Genomic DNA, 18,237 nt, shown 5'->3' with positions numbered 1-18,237 from the left:
CAAATCCGCAAGTAAGTCTACCTGCGTATGATGCGAATGACGTGCAGTTTTCTTCTGGATGGAAGTAATACAGCATAGTACAGGACCAGCAAATGCGGATATCTCCTCTACACCTTGTGGATTTTTTTCGGTGTGGACACTGACTTGGTGTGCGGATTTCTAAATCTGCAGCATGTCAGTTATGTTTGCAGTTTGAACAGCGGATTTCACTCTTTTCAAATGAATCTGCAGAAAAAACGCATCTAATTGGAAATTTGTGCAAATCTTATGTGCGTTCACTTGCACCCGTGTGCAGGTGGCCTAAGGCCCCTTTCACACGAGCGTGACGGATTAGGTCCGGATGCGTTCAGGGTGCGTTCAGTGAAACTCGCACCATTAAGCAAGTTCAGTCAGTTTTGTCTGCGATTGCAGTTGTTCAGTGTTTTCCGCGTGAGTGCAATGCGTTTTGATGTGTTTTTCACGCGCGTTTACAAACAACATCTCGTAGCAACCATCGGTGAAAAACGCATTGCATCCGTACTTCCAGAGGCAATGCGTTTTTCACTGAAGCCCCATTCACTTCTATGGGGCCAGGGCTGCGTGAAAAACGCTGAATATAGAAAATGCTGTGTTTTTCACGCAACGCAGAACTGAGGCGTGAAAAAAACCGCTCATGGGCACAGACACATTGAAATGAATGGGTCAGGAATCAGTGCGGGTGGTATGTGTTTACGTCATGCATTGCACCCGTGAGGAACACTCGCTCTTGTGAAAGGGGCCTAACGCATGCGGATTTGGTGCAGAAATGCAGCAAAATCTGCACTAAATATCCGCATTAGGGTCCATTCACACGTCCGTAAGTGTTTTGCGGATCCGCAAATTGCGGATCTGCAAAACACGGACACCTGCAATGTGCGATCCGGAAATTGGCGGATCCGCACATCACAGACACTATAAAATAGAAAATGCCTTTTCTGGTCCGCAATTGCGGACAAGAATAGGACATGTTCTATTTTTTCCAGGAACGAAATTGCGGATCCCGAAAAAACGGATCCCGAAAAAACGGATCCCGAAAAAACGGATGCGGATCCCGAAAAAACGGATGCGGATCCAGGAAATGTGGATTTGCATCCGTTCCAGCCCCATTGAAAGTGAATGGGTCCGCAAATTGCAGAACGAATGCGGACCTAAATTACGGACGTGTGAATGGACCCTAAACGACACTGCTGTGAGCATGTATCCTAAAGAGCATGTGCACTCGCTATAGATGTAAAACAGTGGGTCTATTTAGAACAGTACCATTTTTGTGAATTAATCCTCGCTGGCACCACTATCGAGCAGCACGCACTTTTTCTAACAAATTCGTGGTACACAACTTCGTAAATATGGAGTTTTGAGAAAAAGGCAAATTTTTTTTAAATGTACTTATACCAGAAAAGTGCCATGAATACATTAAAAAAATATGCTAAGGCCTCATGCACAAGACCATGTGCCAGCCATACCAGTGCTGTGTACCACAATGCACGGGCACCGACTGTGTGCCTGCGGACATGGACCCATTCACTTGAATGGGGCCGCAATCCGCATGCACTACTTTTTTGCGGCACGGAGACACGGACAGAAAACCCATAGAAGCACTCCTTAGTTCTTCCGTGGGCTTCTGATCCTTGTCTCGGTTCTGCACCGCATCTTCTGGATTGCGGAGCCATTCGCTGTTTTCGGGCCGCAATACGAGCACGACCGGCACACTGGAGTGTGCATGAGGCCTTAAAGGCCAGTGTTTATGCCAGTCTTGATAATGCCTGCTCTGCCGGAGGATGCATCTAATTTATGGTGAGGCGCCGGCCTTGTCATAAATTAGGTGTATCCTCCGGCAGTCCGCGCGCCTAAACTGAATGAGCTGCCATAGATTTCAGTTGTCTGTTAAACCAGAAAACTAGAGTAAGTCCTTATGCAAACAACTGTGTCCGTATTGCAGTCCGCAAACCAGGGATCCGCAAGACGCCATCACTACAGATTACTATCTTCCGCAATACAGACAAGAATAGTACATGTTGTTGAATTTTTGGAACAGACGCATGGATGCAGACAGCACACGGATGTCATCCGTCCATTATTTTTTTATTTTTTTTTTCTTCAGACCCATAGAAATGAATGTGCAAATAACGTGGGTCAGACATGGGTACTAAAAGAAGATAAGCATGCCGGGCCCGCTGGCGCTGCCCCCTCTCCTGCCTCGCCACGCCCTCTCCTCAGAAAGTGGTGAGGGTGGAATAGAAACACCACTTGCACCTAGATTTAGGCACAATGGCGTTTAAAAAGCCGCAACTTTTTTATGGCAGGAAACTGGCATGGGAAGAATGATAAATTCCCCTCAAACCCCTGGTCGCAGGGTTTTCTGTTTTTAAAAAAAGGCGCTTTCGACAGGGCAAGGGTGAGGCTACTTTCACTCTTGCGTTGTTGTTTTCTGGTATTGAGATCCGGCAGAGGATCTTGATACCGTAAAAAAATACATATCCTCATGCATTCTGAACGGAAAGAAATCCGGTTTTGTGTCCAGTCTTAAAAACGGGGGAAAAAACGGATCCGGCACTGAAAACAATGTAAGTCAATGGTGACGGATCAATTTTTTTGGAAGCCTACAAAAACAGATCTGTCACCCATTGACTTTCAATGTATTTGGTAACGGATCCGTTTTTTTTTGTTTATGTTTTTTTTCATTTTGATTTCACACAACCACATCCTAATTAAACGGATCCATTTAATTCCATTCTTGAGATCCTCTGCCGGATCTCAATACCGGAATTAACAACGCAAGTGTGAAAATAGCCTAAAAAAGAAGACTTCAAAATATTTGGGGGACATTGATGGCTACCTTAAATTTAGGGGAATTAAGGTGGACCATATACATGACATAGCTGTCGGCTGAACTGTCGCTCCTCACCCTACGCCTAGCTCAGCTGGGCATGCATGTGTTGTGAATGGGAGAGCAGAGGGAGCATCTGCTAAGTCATTTCTGGCGGCAGCTTATCCCCCTGGGAATACAAGGATCTGGCATGCTGAAATCCAACTACCCCATCCTTATCTCCCCCAACACATACAGGCAGGACAGAGGCAGTAGGTCTCCATATACATTAGATGGGTGGCCAGTCTCACCAGCATACTTCTGAGGTGTATGACCAGTATAGATGAGCGAATCGAAGCTGACGAAGTGGAATTCGATCCGAATTTCAGGAAAAATTTGATTCGCACCGAAGCCGAATTTCCTCGCGCCTCGTGGTAAATAGCGGCAGCCATCTTAGACTCTGCCATTTACCAGTGTACTTAGTGCAGGGAGAGACGTCAGCAGGCGCTAGGGACAGTGATAGAAAAGACTTCATTGTGCTAAAAAAAACGATTTACAAGTGCAGGGAAAGATTATTCAAGGTGTAGGGAAAGGATAGGGAGGAATAATTCTATAGTATTTATGTTGAACAGGGTTCAGTCGGGGAGGTAACAGCCTGGGTAATAGGAACAATCCTTTTACACCTTGCTGCACTTTCTGGGGACCCAAATTGCTATTATACAGCTCTGTAATTCCAGCAAACCGCTTTTATTGGGGTGCAAGTGCTGTTTGATACAGGCATTAACAGGGTTTATTACAAGGAAATATTTCTACGTCTTATTTGCCCTTGTGCAGTACAGTTATATGTTCTAAAGCATTTTTTGGCTTATATTAGTGGGGGGGAAAAAAGGGCTTATTAGCCGTTGTGTGGTAAAGGGTGAAAATTACAGCCCTTTTTGTCATGTATTAGTGGCAAAAGTAAAATATATTTGCCGCTCAGTGGTGTAGTTATCTGTGGTAAAGCCTTTTGTGACGTGTATTAGCGGAAAAAGAAAAATATATATTTGCCGCTCAGCGGTGCAGTTATCTGTTGAAAAGTCTTCAGTAAAGTGGAAAAAAATGAGGGCCTAATTGCCCTTTAGCGGTGCAGTTATAGAATTCTAAAGCCCTTTTTGCGGTATGGCCCGAATTACATAGTGGTGAATTTTTCTTTGTTTGTTAAAACTGGCTTTTTTTTGGGAAAATTGATGGGTGATTGTAGACTTTGTTCTGCATGAACCGATGTTATATGTTGAAAAGCCTTTAGTGTAGTCTAAAAGCAGGAAAAACATTTGAAAAGCCTTTAGTGTGACTCCGTTCGCCCAGGCAAACCAGGTGCAGAACAGCGTGAGAGTGATGAGAGGGGTCGCACATGGCTTGCATACACTACATGCCTCCAACATAATTCTTGGATCTCTACATAAAAAAGGGGCAACCAGCTTCAGCTTCCTCCTGATGTGTATGCAGAAATGGAATATAGGTGTGCTCAACCCCGCCACACCTAGCACGGACCACGCCGAGAACCACAGCGTTACTTGAAAATAGGAAGAAAAAGGTCCAGCTTGGTTAAAAATATTACCTTCATTTTTCAGTGCGATTAAGAGCCAGTTACAGTCCAGTCTACGCGTTTCGGATCGGAGACAATAGCGATCCTTACTCATGACAAGTCATGAGTAAGGATCGCTCTTGATTGCACTGAAAAATAAAGGTAATATTTTTAACCAAGCTGGACCTTTTTCTTCCTATTCTGATGTGTATGCCTACGGATTCCTTTTGTTGTTGCTTTGCACAGGGAGCAAGAATGTTACGCACAATTCTGATGGAACTCCTGATCTTAAGAAACTTGACTTGGACTCCAAAGCAGAGGATCTCCTGTCATGTCTTGTGTGCTGTGGAGATCAAATGCAGACGGACGCAGATAAAAACACAAGAATGTTTTCAACTTACTGAAGCTGCTTGATTTAACCCCTTAAGGACCAGCGCCGTACATGTACGGTGGGCTAATCGGGTGGGTGCAGGAGCTGCGCCCGCCCAATCAGCGCAAGGGTCCGGCAGTCACTGATAACATGAATATTTTCAACTTACTGAAGCTGCTTGATTTAATTGTGAATAGATGATAAAGGCAAAGTCTGCTGGTGTGTTGTCATCAGCGTCTTCATTATGTTTGCTGCTGGACCCACGATGACCTAATTCGGTCCATACAGCAAAAGGAGGTCTACAATCACCCATCAGTTTTCACATAAAAAATTTCAACAATGAAAGGATAATGGAATTCGGTTATTGTTCTGACAGATCAGAGGAGGGGCAAAATAGTCAGTGACGTCAACACAAACTTACTGCTGTCACCCTCTCCACTCTGTCGGGGGGCTCTACTTGTAAAAGCGTTTAATAGAACAGGTTCTGTAGATATCTATGTGGAATCAGCTGACGACGGTGTAAAAGGAGTGCGCTTCTTCTTGGCGCTAACATCGACCTGTAAGGCCTCTTTCACACGGGCGTCATGGATTTGGGCCGGATAGGATGCGGGTGCGTCGCGGGATAATGCGCGATTTTTACACGCGAGTGCAAAACATTTTAATGCATTTTGCACGTGTGTGAGACAAATCGGCATGTTTGGTACCCAAATCTGAACCCGGACTTCTTAACAGAAGTTCGGGTTTGGGATCGGTGTTGTGTAGATTTTATTATTTTCCCTTATAACATGGTTATAAGGGAAAATAATAGCATTCTTAATACAGAATGCTTAGTAAAATAGGGCTGGAGGTGTTAAAAAAAAAAATATATATATATATATATATATATATATATATATTTATATAATTTAACTCGCCTTATCCACTTGTTCGCGCAGCCCGGCTTCTCTTCTGTCTTCTTCTTTGCTGTCCAGGAGGAAAAGGACCTGTGGTGACGTCACTGTGCTCATCACATGGTCCGTCACATGATCCATCACCATGGTGATGGATCATGTGATGGACCATGTGATGAGCACCGTGACGTCACCACAGGTCCTTTTCCTCAAAGAAGAAGAAAGAAGAGAAGCTGTACTGCGCGAACAAGTAGATGAGGTGAGTTAAATTATTTTTTATTTTTTTTTAACCCTATTTTACGAAGCATTCTGTATTAAGAATGCTATTATTTTCCCTTATAACCATGTTATAAGAGAAAATAATAATGATCGGGTCCCCATCCCGATAGTCTCCTAGTAACCGTGTGTGAAAATCGCACCACATCCGCACTTGCTTGCGGATGCTTGCGATTTTCACGCATCCCCATTCACTTCTATGAGGCCTGCGATTTTCACGCAACGCACAAGTGATGCGTGAAAATTACCGCTCATGTGCACAGCCCCATAGAAATGAATGGGTCCGGATTCAGTGCGGGTGCAATGCGTTCACCTCACGCATTGCACCCGCGTGGAAATCTCGCCCGTGTGAAAGAGGCCTAAGGCTGAGTTCATACTTGAGTTATTTGGTCAGTTTTGGCCCCGTGACTGCCCAAATAAGGGAAGTGTGCAGTGATTCTAAGAGCGACACCTGTCATCTGCATGTCATACGGACTCACAGTATTATTTCACTACCACAGCAGACTCCCTATGCGTGTTAGGCCTCATGCACACGGCCGTTGTTGGGTTCCGTGTCCGTTGTTCCGTTTTCCGTGATTTTCTGCGGACCCATTGACTTTCAATGGGTCCGTTGAAAACTCGGAAAATGCACCGTTTGTCATCCGCGTCCGTGTTTCCAGTCCGTGAAAAAAATATGACCTGTCCTATTTTTTTCACGGACAACGGTTCGCTGACATTCAAGTCAATGGGTCCGTGAAAAAACACGGAGGCACACAAAATTGTCATCCGCGTCCGTGATCCGTGTCCGTTTTTTTCCTATCATTTTCAAGGCAAACTTGACTTAGATTTTTTTTTTTCACTTTTCAAGTCTGGTGATCCTCCAAAAATCAAGGACGACACACGGAAAAAAAAAACAGACACGGATCACGGAACAACAGAACCCCGTTTTGCGGACCGTGAAAAAATACTGTCATGTGCATGAGTCCTTACTGCAAGGCACATTGTTCTACACCACTATAAAGGCTCTCTGCAGCCAGGAAATAGCAGTTTTTTAACGTAATTCGTCACAAATTTATTCGGATTGAACCGATTTTTTCCCCAAAAAGTCAGTGAATCTAATTTTTTAAAAATTTGCTCATCTCTAATGACCAGCTTTACAGCAGTGGTGTCCAACCTGTGACTCTCCAACAACACAACAACTCCCAGGAGGACAGTATGAAAAAGGATCAGCACGCTACTAATTTTCTTTATTAAGATGATGAGTAACACATTTCGGGCTGAACTGGTCCCTTCACCAGATCACAGAGCTTTCCAAGCTGTGCTCGCTGCACCTGTTGTACATGCAGTACGTGCCCACCCGCTCGCAGCTACTGACTGCATTGACTATACAGTTGATCAGCCACTTGCGGTATATGTGTAACATATTTTACCACATGATACTTTTTGAAGTTAATCAGCATGCTAAAGAACCACGAAAACTGTTAAAACAACAGTCCATAAACTATCACAGATGTAAAGAAAAAAAAGGGCCCTATCAGACACGTGTATTCCTTAACTGCAGTGTAACGCCCTGGTGCCCACGTCTGGGGTATCCCTTACCCCTTTAGGAGGTTTCTACGAAATATTTCCCTCTTACAGAGCAAGTAGTCGTGACTAGGGTTGAGCGAACCCGTGGAAGTTCGGGTTCGCCGGGTACGGCCGAATTTCAGGTCAAAGTTCTGGTTCGGGACCCGAACTTGACCTGAACTTCACCCCAGACCCCATTTAAGTCAATGGGGACCCGAACTTCACTTTATTATTTTCTGTTATAACATGGTTATAACAGAAAATAGCATTCTTAAAACAGAATGCTAAATAAAATGTCTGAGGGGTTAAAAATAAAAAAAAAACTCGCCTCATCCACTTGATCGCGCAGCCGGTATCTTCTTTTCTTAAGGACCTGCAGTGACATCACCGTGCTCACCACACCACGAGCAACGAGGACATGGAGTCCCCTTTGTAGATGGTAGTGTTGGTACCCAGGTGTAGGATTGCCAGAGTGGTGTAGAGTGGCCTGCAATCTCTCTTAAGGTGTTATATGCACGTTTCTCGGTGCTCCTACCTGGATATCCTTGGATCCCAAACGCGGTTGGACGAAGCAGTGAAAAAAGGGATGAATAACTTGGATGATGAAGGAATAATTGAGTCCAGACTTGTAGTAACGTTGAACACAGCTTTACTTGCCATAAACTTTATCAAGGCACAATCTTCCAAACTTTTTCTTCGTCATCAGCAGGTATTGGCTTAACTTCTGTCAGACAAACACTTCTGCAACAATCTCAGGCTGCTTTGCTGTAGCTTTCTCGGCTCTGCTATACTGGCTGGACTAAATAGGAACTTTTCCTCTTGTGCTGGAGCTTAGCTGTCTGTAGTCTACTTTATCTTTAGTCCTAGGAACTTCTTCCTGTCTTCAAGCTCACTTAGCTTGGATATAGGCAATGCAAGTCCATGAGGGGACATGCAACCATGTAGAACTTACAGGCAGGGCTCGTCCAGGAGGGACAAGGGCCTGTTGCTTCCCCATACAAGGGCTACACTGAACACACAACCTCTTCCCAAAGAGGGGAAGGCTAGACTGACCTTCACTAGCTCAACTCCCTCTCTAGACAGGGGAATAAAATGGAAGAAGGGTTCCATTCTGTCTAACACAGCTTTGCACAGATTGCCGCCACCTGCTGGTGAACCAGGCACATTACATGTAAATGGTAATTAGCAACGGAATACATACACAAATATTGCAGGAAATGGCAATAAATATAGGAGATTACACATGATGCACCAACAAAGATAGTGGGGGGGGGGGGTACAAAAGAGGTGATAATGCCACTCTGGGGTATTATAGCAGCGCGACCGTGCCGTGTGGTTGTACCCAAATTGCTTTTAATTTGACCTGTTAAAGACGTGTTGTCAGCCCGGCCCTGTTGTGTGTAAACCAGAGTTGTTTTAGGTAATTTGCATAGTAATGAATGGGCTCCTGTTGTCAAATGCTGATAAAGAAGGAATCGCGTTCCTCCTATCAATAACGAAGATAACGCTTGGCTCGCGCTCAGTCATTCAGTAGCTGAAATAGGAGTTCAGATGTCTAGAAAAATGTAAGGGTTAAGTGGTGTAGCGTCCAGTGTCGGACTTGCCATAGTTCTGAGGACTGGAGTCATTATTTGGGACTGTATAAATATGGCTTAACAAGCCGAGGACTAGACCAGCTTTTTACATCAGTCTTTGTTTCCTCTTTGCGCTGGCAGAGGATGCGCCTAATTTATAACAAGGCGTGCTTAAGTGGAGTCGTTTTCCTGACTACTTTTATGCCTAAAAATGGCGTAAACGTTAGTAAATATTCCACGGCCCCCGCACTCCCAAGTGGCAAGGACAGCGTAAAAGCACACATGCGACAAAATATAAAAATTCGCAAAATGGGGTCTTTCCATTATTTTTATTTTTATTTTTTTAACACAAAGTGGCATGCCTTGTAAAGGACCACCACTATATACAGTGAAACTTATCCAAAACAAAAAACCTCTTTGAGAAGACCACCTTTCAGTTCTGCCATATTTTCAAACTATTGATTATCGCCTTTGAGATTAACACAACCCCCCCCCCCTTCCCCGTTGACTGATGGTCCCAACCCCATTTATAAGGCAAGAAATCCCACTTATTAAACCTGACAGGGCACACCTGTGAAGTGAAGACCATTTCAGGGGACTACCTCTTAAAGCTCATCAAGAGAATGCCAAGAGTGTGCAAAGCAGTAATCAAAGCAAAAGGTGGCTACTTTGAAGAACCTAGAATATGACATATTTTCAGTTGTTTCACACTTGTTTGTTATGTATATAATTCCACATGTGTTAATTCATAGTTTTGATGCCTTTATAGTCATGAAAATAAAGAAAACTCTTTGAATGAGAAGGTGTGTCCAAACTTTTGGTCTGTACTGTAGGTACCAGACATCTCTAAGTGGTTGTTTAGTCTATAATCACCTTTTTTTTATTTTATTTTTTTATGCGTTTATTGAGGTATTACTTAAAAAAAATATATTTTTAAATAATGTTATAGGGACCCCATGGACAGAGACCTTCAGCAACCATCATCTGGCTGTACAGATGCCAGTGGCTTTGTCACGTATAGCTGTTTATGTTGATGTAGACCAGTCAAGTGTTAGGCCCCTTTCAGATGAGCGAGTATTCCGTGCGGGTGCAATGCATGATGCGAACGCATTCCGCCTGCACTGAATCCGGACCCATTCATTTCAATGGGTCTGTGTACATGAGCAATGTTTTAACGCATCACTTGTGCGTTGCGTGAAAATCAGCATGTTCTATATTCTGCGTTTTTCACGCAGCCCTGGCCCCATAGAAGTGAATGGGGCTGCATGAAAAACGCATCGCGTCCGCAAGAAAGTGCGGATGCCATGCGTTTTTCACTGATGGTTGCTAAGAGATGTTGTTTGTAAACCTTCAGTTTTTTTATCATGTGCGTGAAAAACGCATCAATGTGCATTTTACCCGTGCAAAAAAAAACTGAACTACTGAACGCAATCGCAGACAAAACTGACTGAACTTGCTTGCGAAATGTTGTGAGTTTCACTGAACGCATCCGGACCTAATCCGTATCATTCGTGTGCAAGAGGCCGTACTCTGCCTAGAAAAAAATTTTGGTTCTCAATGTGGCCTTTAAAAAGATTGTTTTATTCACAGCCGTTACTGAAGAAGATCAGATCTTTCCAAAAGTAATTTGTTGGTCTATACTAGGGATGAGTGAACTTCTGTTTTCAAGTTTGGCGTACAAGGTTCGGGTTATCTAAGAATTCCGTTATGGATTCTGCTACCATGGAGCATGATCCATGATAACATGGTCCATGATAGCGGAATCCATAACGGAATTCTTAGATAACCGGAACCTTAAATGCCGAACTTCAAAACAGAACTTTGCTCATCCCTAGTCTATACCATTTGGGAGGCCATGCTTTGAAGGATCTACTGGTAGACTGCTATTGTGAGAATGCTTATTGTTTTAGTGCATCTACATATTCTGAGTGTCTGAAGGCCCCTTTAGGATAATCAGGGCAAATATCTGAGAAAGAACGTTCCGAAGAACAATTGTTCCACATAATTGCCCTGTGTAAGGCCTATATTACATCAACAGATTATCTGACAAATTTCTGTCCAATCAGACCATTAGTTGTGTATAAGAAAAGATCTGTGTGTGTATTTGGCCAGAAAATCTGTTGGTGTAATACAGCCCTAAAGATGCCTCTGATCACCCAATGGGCATGCTCGCATCACTGTTATAGATACCTAAATTGTCGTTCCTGGGCAGCAGATCTTTCAGTGTAAAGGAGGATCTGTTGACCAGAAATAATTGAATCTCATGTGAGATCACAGAAGTGACTGCTCTTCACCATACAGAGGAGATGATTGCTCCTGTATATGCAGCTCTGACCTCCTCTGACAAGCACCACAAAAACGGATCAATGGGACTAATATCATAAAATATATAGAAATCTTTATTAATCAAAATTCATAATATTGATCAGACATTGGAAAGAAGGACGACATGATGGCAATTTGATACGGAAAAATACATGGGGCACATTTCCAGACAATGTCCATCAGAATCATTATTGTAACATCAATGTGGCTCTAAGAATACACTGTCCTATGAGGGATGGGCAGTGCAACAGACAACAATGTAAAAGGCTGCCAAGATTATACATAGATAATAAGCAGGTGGGCCTTAAAAAAGCAGAAATACGCACAATTAGATAAGTAATGGCAGCTAGATATATATATCGGGTGTATTAAGCTGGATATAATATTAAATGGCGCACATGTTTATCAATCTTAATTCGCAGCCTATATGACAAGCAGGCAATCATTGGGAACAAAAGGTTTGTTCCTGATCGCCTGTTGTGGCAGAGCGTGTAAAGCGGCCTTGAGTGTATCCCGAACAATGCACATTCACACATGACCCAAGCCACCCTGGGTGGATTTACCAGGCGCTGGTGTTGGATAGTGATGTAGTCGCCTGTACTGATGAGCTGTTACAAGGTTTATGATGTAATTATGACTCCGTTGACAAGTAGCAATCACACAAAGGAGTTGTACAGGGCTGGAAATTTGCGGTTCTCCTACATCATTTATATTTTGTAACCTAGTGAACATTAAGGGTGGGTTCATATCACATTTTATGTCTCCATTTTAAGTATACATTACAAAAAGCAACAGACAACTTGTCTGGTGCACCCCTACTTGGAACGCTCCAAGTACCGCAAGACTTCCTTTATTATGGTGGAGTGCAGTGTGCGTTCCATTTGTTGAGCGCATCAAGTACTCCGATACTTCCGGCCACGGTGGAACGCATTGTGCGTTCCACAGCAGAGCGGATGTGACGTCAGGACACTTCCGGTTCCGACACTAGAGGTGCGAACGCGCTGTTTTACCCAGAAACACTTCTCCTGATATTGTGTGTGTGTGTGTATGTAATTGTAGATTCACACTGAAGGCATCAAAACTATGAATTAACACATGTGGAATTATATACATAACAAACAAGTGTGAAACAACTGAAAATATGTCATATTCTAGGTTCTTCAAAGTAGCCACCTTTTGCTTTGATTACTGCTTTGCACACTCTTGGCATTCTCTTGATGAGCTTCAAGAGGTAGTCCCCTGAAATGGTTTTCACTTCACAGCTGTGCCCTGTCAGGTTTAATAAGTGGGATTTCTTGCCTTATAAATGGGGTTGGGACCATCAGTTGCGTTGAGGAGAAGTCAGGTGGATACACAGCTGATAGTCCTACTGAATAGACTGTTAGAATTTGTATTATGGCAAGAAAAAAGCAGCTAAGTAAAGAAAAACGAGTGGCCATCGTTACTTTAAGAAATGAAGGTCAGTCAGTCAGTCAGCCGAAAAATTGGGAAAACTTTGAAAGTAAGGGCTATTTGACCATGAAGGAGAGTGATGGGGTGCTGCGCCAGATGACCTGGCCTCCACAGTCACCGGACCTGAACCCAATCGAGATGGTTTGGGGTGAGCTAGACCGCAAAGTGAAGGCAAAAGGGCCAACAAGTGCTAAGCATCTCTGGGAACTCCTTCAAGACTGTTGGAAGAACATTTCAGGGGACTACCTCTTGAAGCTCATCAAGAGAATGCCAAGAGTGTGCAAAGCAGTAATCAAAGCAAAAGGTAGCTACTTTGAAGAACCTAGAATATGACATATTTTCAGTTGTTTCACACTTGTTTGTTATGTATATAATTCCACATGTGTTAATTCATAGTTTTGATGCCTTCATAGTCATGAAAATAAAGAAAACTCTTTGAATGAGAAGGTGTGTCCAAACTTTTGGTCTGTACTGTATATACACACTCACCTAAAGAATTATTAGGAACACCATACTAATACGGTGTTGGACCCCCTTTTGCCTTCAGAACTGCCTTAATTCTACGTGGCATTGATTCGACAAGGTGCTGATAGCATTCATTAGAAATGTTAGCCCATATTGATAGGATAGCATCTTGCAGTTGATGGAGATTTGAGGGATGCACATCCAGGGCACGAAGCTCCCGTTCCACCACATCCCAAAGATGCTCTATTGGGTTGAGATCTGGTGACTGTGGGGGCCATTTTAGTACAGTGAACTCATTGTCATGTTCAAGAAACCAATTTGAAATGATTCGAGCTTTGTAACATGGTGCATTATCCTGCTGGAAGTAGCCATCAGAGGATGGGTACATGGTGGTCATGAAGGGATGGACATGGTCAGAAACAACATTTAAACGATGCCCAATTGGCACTAAGGGGCCTAAAGTGTGCCAAGAAAACATCCCCCACACCATGACACCCCCACCACCAGCAGCCTGCACAGTGGTAACAAGGCATGATGGATACATGTTCTCATTCTGTTTACGCCAAATTCGGACTCTACCATTTCAATGTCTCAACAGAAATCGAGACTCATCAGACCAGGCAACATTTTTCCAGTCTTCAACAGTCCAATTTTGGTTAGCTCGTGCAAATTGTAGCCTCTTTTTCCTATTTGTAGTGGAGATGAGTGGTACCCGGTGGGGTCTTCTGCTGTTGTAGCCCATCCGCCTCAAGGTTGTGCGTGTTGTGGCTTCACAACTGCTTTGCTGCATACCTCCGGTTGTAACGAGTGGTTATTTCAGTCAACGTTGCTCTTCTATCAGCTTGAATCAGTCGGCCCATTCTCCTCTGACCTCTAGCATCCACAAGGCATTTTTGCCCACAGGACTGCTGCATACTGGATGTTTTTCCCTTTTCACACCATTCTTTGTAAACCCTAGAAATGGTTGTGCGTGAAAATCCCAGTAACGGAGCAGATTGTGAAATACTTAGACCGGCCCAGCTGGCACCAACAACCATGACACGCTCAAAATTGCTTAAATCACCTTTCTTTCCCATTCTGACATTCAGTTTGGAGTCCAGGAGATTGTCTTGACCAGGACCACACCCCTAAATGCATTGAAGCAACTGCCATGTGATTGGTTGACTAGATAATTGCATTAATGATAAATAGAACAGGTGTTCCTAATAATTATTTAGGTGAGTGTATGTATATATATATACACTCACCTAAAGAATTATTAGGAACACCAAACTAATACGATGTTGGACCCCCTTTTGCCTTCAGAACTGCCTTAATTCTACGTGGCATTGATTAAACAAGGTGCTGATAGCATTCTTTAGAAATGTTGGCCCATATTGATAGGATAGCATCTTGCAGTTGATGGAGATTTGAGGGATGCACATCCAGGGCACGAAGCTCCCGTTCCACCACATCCCAAAGATGCTCTATTGGGTTGAGATCTGGTGACTGTGGGGGCCATTTTAGTACAGTGAACTCCTTGTCCTGTTCAAGAAACCAATTTGAAATGATTCGAGCTTTGTGACATGGTGCATTATCCTGCTGGAAGTAGCCATCAGAGGATGGGTACATGGTGGTCATGAAGGGATGGACATGGTCAGAAACAATGCTCAGGTAGCCCGTGGCATTTAAACGATGCCCAATTGGCACTAAGGGGCCTAAAGTGTGCCCAGAAAACATTCCCCACACCATTACACCACCACCACCAGCCTGCACAGTAGTAACAAGGCATGATGGATACATTCTGTTTAGGCCAAATTCGGACTCTACCATTTGAATGTCTCAACAGAAATCGAGACTGATCAGACCAGGCAACATTTTTCCAGTCTTCAACAGTCCAATTTTGGTGAGCTCGTGCAAATTGTAGCCTCTTTTTCCTATTTGTAGTGGAGATGAGTGGTACCCGGTGGGGTCTTCTGCTGTTGTAGCCCATCCGCCTCAAGGTTGTGCGTGTTGTGGCTTCACAAATGCTTTGCTGCATACCTCGGTTGTAACGAGTGGTTATTTCAGTCAACGTTGCTCTTCTATCAGCTTGAATCAGTCGGCCCATTCTCCTCTGACCTCTAGCATCCACAAGGCATTTTTGCCCACAGGACTGCCGCATACTGGATGTTTTTCCCTTTTCACACCATTCTTTGTAAACCCTAGAAATGGTTGTGCGTGAAAATCCCAGTAACTGAGCAGATTGTGAAATACTCAGACCGGACCGTCTGGTACCAACAACCATGCCACGCTCAAAATTGCTTAAATCACCTTTCTTTCCCATTCTGACATTCTTTTTGGAGTTCAGGAGATTGTCTTTACCAGGAGCACACCCCTAAATGCATTGAACCAACTGCCATGTGATTGGTTGACTAGATAATTGCATTAATGAGAAATAGAACAGGTGTGCCTAATAATTCTTTAGGTGAGTGTATATATAGGTATTCAACATTTGTACTCTGCACCTGCTCCTGAGGAAGGGGAATACTGGTCCCCGAAACGCGTTTAGCCATTATTGATTGAATAAAGTGTTTGATCTGAAGCCTCTGAAGTGTACTGCCATCCATCACTGTTAATCTACATGCGATCCTGGCCAGGTGGGTTCTACGTCACAGGTGTTGTGTGCTTATCCTGATGACTACCCCCTAGTGAAGTGAGTGCACATATATTTGTCACTTTTTTAGCCTTCTTGACTATTGATTTTATGAGCATTGAACTTTTATTATTTGATCTTATTGACCCTATTGGTCTACATACAATTTCTTGTTTATACTCCCCTATGATTCCCTTTCTTATCCAATAATCCGCACCTTCTCGCTGTCTTTTACCTATTGATCTTTTCACTGTCACTACTCCTATACGTATTTGTCACCGGAACCCCCTTCCATCTACTGGTTCCTGGAGTAGTCCTCGCTATAACTGCCTTTTAATATAGATATTCAAGACTGATTCTACATATTACTAAAGGTTTGGCACTCACCACCCCTTTCTTGCCACGAGAAGATATAGTTAGCTGGTGATACCCTCTCAGCAGACATCATAATTTTTTTGCATTTCTATAACCACTGAAAGCTAGTATCAGCCAGAGATCTCCCCATTTATTGCCCAGCTAAATTTATATCAAGCTGATGGCTCAAGGGGAGTGTCTTTTCTGCTGCAGCTCAGGGGGAGTGTCCATTCTCTCCCTATCATAGCTCAGGAGGCGTGTCTCGGCTCTCCCTATCACAGCTCAAGAGGCAGTTGAAGGATGAAACTGAGCATGTGCAGCAATCTCAGTGAGCAGGACAAAGAAATAAGAAAAATAACTAACTGCAGGTGGCGCTATACAGAGATTTTTTTGAATAGCTCTGTGGCTATGCAAAAATTTTTATTACATGCAATTACAAAAATATTCAGATCCAGGGGCTGGTTTGAAAACTGTTGAATATTTTTTGGGGGACAACACATTTAATACTGAATCTAAGTGGTCTGAAGCGCTATGAGACTCTCGTAGTGCTACACACACCTACCTGTAGACTTATAGAAGGGATCTACTGGACTTGGAACAGGTCCTGGGGCTATCTTCAGTCTGATGGCTCTGTAGACTGTTTATTTTGGGATATTTCTCCGATTCGCCTTTAGTGGGTTATCCTATAGATGCCACATATAATGGTGTTTGTCTAGGAGCCTTCACTATACTATAAAGGCAGGGAGAGTATAGGGCTCATGCACACAAACATATTTTTTTGTCCGCATCTGATGCACGTTTTTTGCGGGTCGGATGTGGATCCATTCACTTCAGTGGGGCTACAAATGATGAGGACAGCACACCATGTACTGTCTGCATCCGTATGTCCATTCCTTGGCATCCGCAAAAATATAGACCATGTCCTATTTTCGTCCACATTATGGACAAGGATAGGACTGTTCTATAGGATGTGTCCATTCTGCAAAATGCAGAGCGCACACAACCGGTATCCGTGTTTTGCAGACCGCAAAACAGGCTACGGTCGTGTGCATGAGCCCTAACCCTAATGTAGGTTTTAGTAATCACTTAGTAAATGCTGCACACCTTATGTAATGCCTTCCAGGAAGCAGCAAATAGACCTGATATATTTCTTTCCTTACATTTTTATGTTGTGTTTGTCGCTTTTCATTTTTCCTCCTCCACCCGCCATGTTTGTCAGTTTATTTATATCAGGTACACTAAAATAAGCCGTTATGCAGCAAATGTCTAAATGTGCTCATGTTATGGTGGATGTGGTCTGGGTAATGCGTCCAGGATTTTTAGTCTTTAAATATACTAGAATACAGCTCCTTCTTTAGCAATTTCTTTTCTTAGCATGCAAAACAAAGTCAAATATTGTATATGTGGTACTCTCCACTGGTAAAAAAAAAATATATATATTGAAACCCTGAAAGATACATTCAAAGAAGTTATGCCATGATGTCAAATATGAAAATGAGACACCATCTAGTACATGACAATAACGTTCTAACAAAGCTAGAACCAGCCCCGTACCTCACATGGATCCAGAGATCTCCCCATTCATTGCTTCTACTGCTCTGCTACATTAATTCCAGCCTGGCAGATCAGCCTCTGGGGAATATGGTGGCAGTTAAGGGTAGAACTGCGCATGTGCGTCCACTAGGGATGAGCGAAGATATCAGTCTTCATACAGCATTAAAATGTATGGGCTTCGGCGAGGCAAAATGAGTTCTCCCTGAAGTCTCGCCAGACCAACACAGATTCCTTCAGCTGCCGAGCGCACCTGTAACAGGTCAGCTAATTTCATAGGTACAAATCTGCTGACAAGATGCCCTTTTTAAGTTTTATTTTATTTTAATTTTTTACACCATACATCATACATTTTTATATTTTTATTGTACAGGTTGTTATTGTTTTGGGTATTGTTATGGTTGTGGATATAGCTACTGATTCACAGGGACCT

At 43.3% G+C, this 18,237-nt stretch overlaps 1 protein-coding gene across 5 annotated transcripts in view; it reads left to right on the top strand.

Annotated features, from left to right (window-relative positions):
* FRY (FRY microtubule binding protein) overlaps positions 1-18,237 on the top strand; it is a 294,523-nt gene that overhangs the window by 903 nt on the left and 275,383 nt on the right. The gene's annotated exons all lie outside the window — the stretch shown is intronic.

The sequence above is a fragment of the Bufo bufo genome, chromosome 3, assembly GCF_905171765.1.
Source record: "Bufo bufo chromosome 3, aBufBuf1.1, whole genome shotgun sequence".
Taxonomy (NCBI): Eukaryota; Metazoa; Chordata; class Amphibia; order Anura; family Bufonidae; genus Bufo; species Bufo bufo.
Note: the sequence above shows the minus strand (reverse complement) of the source record. Positions and strands in the feature narration are given on the sequence as shown.